Source organism: Alosa alosa, chromosome 9, assembly GCF_017589495.1.
Source record: "Alosa alosa isolate M-15738 ecotype Scorff River chromosome 9, AALO_Geno_1.1, whole genome shotgun sequence".
In the NCBI taxonomy this organism is placed as follows: domain Eukaryota; kingdom Metazoa; phylum Chordata; class Actinopteri; order Clupeiformes; family Clupeidae; genus Alosa; species Alosa alosa.
In genome coordinates, this window is record NC_063197.1 from 12242298 (window position 1) to 12247764 (window position 5467).

General features: G+C 47.7%; 1 long non-coding RNA gene across 1 annotated transcript in view; it reads left to right on the forward strand.

Moving 5' to 3' along the window:
* Positions 1-4881: 4881 nt before the first annotated feature.
* LOC125301093 overlaps positions 4882-5467 on the forward strand; it is a 3890-nt gene continuing 3304 nt past the window's right edge. The window contains exon 1 of the long non-coding RNA XR_007194671.1: positions 4882-5467. This exon is cut by the window's right edge and continues 339 nt beyond it. This is a non-coding gene — a long non-coding RNA (uncharacterized LOC125301093).

Genomic DNA, 5467 nt, shown 5'->3' on the forward strand with positions numbered 1-5467 from the left:
CACGACGCTTTATGGCCCAAATTCATTGTCCCCCCAAGGCAGTGTGGCAGCGTGTCCAAGCAAGGACAGGCCTTCTGGAGAGCACAGAGAGAGAGAGAGAAAGAGAGAACGAGATAGAGATAAAGAGTGTGAGGGAGAAAGGGAGAGAGGGAGGGAGAAACATAGAGGGGAGGGGGGCGGAGCTGCAGGTCCCCCCGGTGGCATGATCTACTTCCCAGCCAAAGACAGCAACACTCCACTAAATACGCTCCACATTTTTTAATAACCTCTAAATCAGTCAAGCTCTTATTTTCTGGTCGGTATTGTCTAACAGTGAGAGTGAGAGCATGTCAAAATATGGGGTGTCCTTGGAGATCTCTCTGTTTCTCTCTCTCCCTCCCTCCCTCGGTCCCTGGCTGTCTCTCAGAGAAAAAGAGCTGAGTTTGATTATCAGTTTGGATTTAGAGGCTGTAGAATGAACATCCATGTGGATTCTCCAAAAGGCCTTGTTTTTATTGGCCTGCGCGTCTCTCCCCAGAACATACTGCGTGCCATGATTTACAGTGGCTCCTGAATGTTATACACCAACCTGCCTCAATGGTATGTCTAAGCATTCAGTCGAAGAGTGAAGGCCAAACATCTTACAGAAGACTGAAGCTGCTTACATACTGCTGGCAATTCGCTCATCGTCCGTTACTTGTGACTTCAAAAGTTGAAATTATTGCACATATGGCCAATGTTTTTTTTTGCTAAATTGCTGCAATGGTTATATCGCTGAATTGCATTTTCTCTGTCTGCTGGTCCCCTAGCACATTAGCCTGTCTTAATCCAGATGACTCCATTTAGCATGTAAATTTGCATAACACAATACTGTAGCTCACTGGGACATTCCCTCACAAATTACTAACAGACACATTCATTCATACTGTATGTAAACCTAAAAACAAGCTTCAGGAAATGCATAAAAAGTTCAGCACCGCAGTCTACATCAGTACCTTAGGCCACATAAATATTTTAATTATGAAAACACTGTACATTTATTTGGATGCCAATTAACAAATAATCATTCTCCAAACAGCTGCTGTCTATCCCATGAGGTTATAAATGGTTTGTAACAACATAATAAGCACTAACCGCATATTATACAGCTGTGTGACTGCACTGGTATTTCTGAGCAAATCGGTTACAGGATCCCTGGAAGGACAAACAGAATAACTGTGAAATGTACGTGTGAGTCCTTCTTGATTACAGCAGCCTTACCTTAGGCCTGCTGGGAGTACTCAGTGGGACTCTTGGGGCATGTCACCCACCCAAGGACATGGAGTCACCCAGCGACATACACCCATATGCTCTGGTGACCCAGGGCCACATTCCATTCCATTCCATTGGCCAGTCAATGAAATAAACATTTAGTTAACTAAATATATAGTACCTAATATATATAGTACCTAATATATATAGTACCTAATACCTCAGTGAGTTAACAGTTAACTGTTAACTCACTGAGGTATTAGATCCCTGCCTGGTTTAGGATACAATGACTGGTGTGTGTTTGTCTGGTTGTTTGTTTATTTTGAGCAGTTAGTTACATACTGTACATAGCGACACACACCATGTTATTTTGCTTAGGAGATAGTGAGAGTATATCACAAGGAGTGAGGAGAAAGAAAGAGAGAATTTGTGTGTGTGTGTGTGTGTGTGTGTGTGTAGATAGATAGATAGATGCTTTATTGATCCCCAGGGGAAATTCAAGGTGTGTGTGTGTGTGTGTGTGTGTGTGTGTGTGTGTGTGTGTGTGTGTGTGTGTGTGTGTGTGTCTGTGTGTCTGTGTGTGTGAAAGAGAGTGACAAAGAGCAAGACACATACATGCATGCGTGCATGCATGTCCCCTCTCATGATGCTAAAGTGTTTGGCCTTTCAAATTAAGTGGGTTTTACCAAAAACCAGAGCCACAGATTTGAGAGTGGTTGGGGGGGGGGGTCCATTTCACCACATCCCATGAGATACGACCGTGAGACCACAGCCCTAGTGAAACGTTTCAGACCACCCCTGTCCTGCACAGCCCCAGACCAACAGCCCCAACTCCAACTGCAACCCACCCCCACCTCCCCCTAACCCCAGTGGACCCTCTGGCTTTTGGCAACCAGCTCCGCAAATGGGGTGGGACACTCAGAGCAGGGTGGAAGGGGGAAAATAAGATTATTGAGCTATGCAGTAATACACATGCATGCAAGTACACACACACACACACACACAAATGCATATATGCACACACTTGTAGGAAGACACACATTTTACAAACACTGCAGACATTCAAGTCCAACTGTATTACCACAACACTCATCTGTGCAACACATGCTAGTCATGCTTAAGGGGATTGGAGCCATGTTTTAAAAAAGACACACACACGCACACACTCACACTCACACACACATTCACATCCTTTCCACGGACACACACATTCACTCACATGCACACACACACACACACACACACACACACACACACACACACACACACACACACATATACACGCACATGTATGCTCCCAGTATGCACCCCTGCGGGCGCTGCCAAAGCCCCATGGCTCCGGTCTCCCTCTCGGAGCGCCTGATGCGTGCGTGCGAGTGTGTGTGTGTGTGTGTGTGTGTGTGTGCCACTGGCACACGGTGGAGTCCGTAGAGGAGGACTGCGAATGGGCCAGGGGCCTGGGGCCGGAGCCGGGAGATTTATGGAGTCTCAAGAGCTCTGGCTCAGGATCTCTGGGTGTGTCCCCCCTCTGTGCTAACACGCTCACAGGGGCCTCCAGGGGCCCCTCCACCAAGCTCTTCCCCGGCCAGCGGGCCGTCCAGAGAGGAGTGCACCACATCCTACCTCCTCCAGAGAGGAGCAGCAGGCCTCTGGCAGATCCTACTAAGCCTCCACCCTCCACATGTTTCTCTCTCCCTCCCTTTCTCTCTCTTTTTCTCACTCACTCACTCTCTCGCTCATACACACTCATCCACACAAGCTCTCTCTGTCACACACACACACACACACACATACATATTCTTTCACTCTCTCTTCCGTTCTCTCTCTGTCCCTCTGTCCCATATACTCGCTTTCTCTCCTGTTGTCTTTCTGGCTCTGTACACATATGCTCTCATCCTCGCCACGTTTATACCTCCTTTCACTTTCCCTTCCTTCTCCACCCCACCCCACCCCCTGACACTCTTTCTCTCTCTCTCTCTCTCTCTCTCTCTCTCTCTCTCTCTTTCTCTCTTTCTCTCTCTGTCTCTCTCTCTCTTTCTCTATCTCTCTCTCTCTCTCTCTCTCTCTCTCTCTCTCTCTCTCTCTCTCTTCATCTGGCCAGTTGGATCTTACCAGAGCTGACAGAACCGCTGGACAACATCACCTGACCCATGCAGCCTCTCCCCATCCCGTCACCTCTCGGACTCATCCCAAATGTCCCCCTGGACCCCCCGGTCTTAACTCATCTGTCCCCCTGGACCTGCCGTCCTCCAGTCTTAACTCATCTGTTCCTGCGGAGCATCTCTCACACCCTGAGAGGAATGCACATGTGTGGGTCGGGTCGCAGCTGAGCCGCGGAGGAAGCCAAATGAACAAGGACCGACAGTTCAAATTCACATTCACTGTTTACTTTGTTTCTCGCCTTCTATTGTTCCCGGTCCAGAGCATTCCTGGTCGATCGGCTAGGAGGAAGTATGCACTTAATAGAGAGAGAGAGGTTGGCCACCACACCGTTGCATCAGGCTTGTTACAGCAAGGAGCGCTGCTCCAAATGAAAGACTTTGGGATAAAAACAGGCCAGTGAGGGTCAATAGAGAACAGGGGAACAGAGGAAAACTTTTGCAAAGCGCACATCAGTTCTGGCACACATCTGACTCTGGATCAGTACTGGTGTTCAGGATCTTCTGGGGATAGGCACAGCCAAACAGGCCCATGTGAACAGAACAATCGTACCCTAGCAGAAGCCTTTTAAGCTGCATGTTCTGTTTGTAGAGCCCAGAAGAGATTTATAGAGGGAGAGAGATTAGTGCTTGCTGCGTTGAACTGCCCTCTGCTGTGAGTATGAGAGTACTGAGTGACTATATGGGAGTGATCATGTGTGTATGTGAGTGTATTGTGTGGGTGCAGGCTGGCTGTGTGTGTGTGTGTGTGTGTACAGTATGTGAGTGTATTATGTGGGTGCAGGCTGGCTGTGTGTGTGTGTGTGTGTGTGTGTGTGTGTGCGTTCTTATGTGTATGCATGCTTGTGTGTGTGTGTGTGCAAGAGAGAGAGAAAGCATGTGTGTGTGTGTGTGTGCAAGAGAGAGAGAAAGCATGTGTGTGTGTGTGTGTGTGTGTGTGTGTGTGTGTGTGCAAATGCCTCTTCCTCATGCAGGCTGGCTGAGAAGCTGAAGGCAGAGAAAGCTGATGCAGCAGGATGGTTGAGAGAACAGAGATGACCAGTACGACTGCCAGAGGTGTCAGCTCCCACAAAAGACCTCCCTGTTTCCCCCGGATGCTCCGCCAGAGTCACACTTTGATATTGAAATCAGTGTCATGTTAGGGGGTACATCTCATCTTTCTGTAACAGTGTGTGTGTGTGTGTGTGTGTGTGTGTGTGTGTGTGTGTGTGTGTGTGTGTGTGTGTGTGTTTGTGTGTGTGTGCACTGTGCAGTTATACCTCTTCATCTATTACCTGTTACCTGTTGCTATAGGAATTTCATGCATATTCACACTCATGGATGTACAGTATGTCAGTGAGTATTTATCATCATCTGTGTATTGTCGTATAAGCATCCATGTGTCTCTCATGTGTGTGTGTGTGTGTGTGTGTGTGTGTGTGTGTGTGTGTGTGTGTGTGTGTGTGTGTGTGTGTATGTGTGTGTGTGTGTGTGTGTGTGTGTGTGTGTTTAGGTGTGTGTGCTGTGCTGTGCTGTGCCTGGTACCCCGTGGGTTTTGCGCACGGGAGAGAAGGAAATGGCTGTGCTTTTATCTGCTCGTTTGAAGTGCCATAGCATCCCAGCCTACCCCGCTGAGACAACATCACAGACCCACAGAGACAGACAGACACAGGCCTCTTTTCTTTGGCCGAACCCACGACAGCACAAACATCTCTCTCTAGTTGGAGGATATTAGACTTTGTGGCATATTAATAAGAGCAGACTTATCCTCAGCAGACTACTTTAGGTTCGGGCATGGCAGTACATGTGACTGTAATTATGTGTAAACAAAGAGAGATCTTTGCCAATTTCATAGTTGATTAGATTTTACTATGTGGTAAAACCAGTGCCCCTTGTATCTGATCTGGGATCAGTGTTTGGACATTATCTGTAAATCTTTATACTGTAGGCTATAGAAGCCGCGTTGCTAATTCAAAGTATTATAGTGTGTGCAGTATCAGTAAACTGGCCATTAGCCGCTCTGGGCTGCTTGTGGTTCTGTGTCGTTTTTATCTGATGAACTGCTGTGGCCGGGTGGTTTGGACGGGAGTGATTGGTCG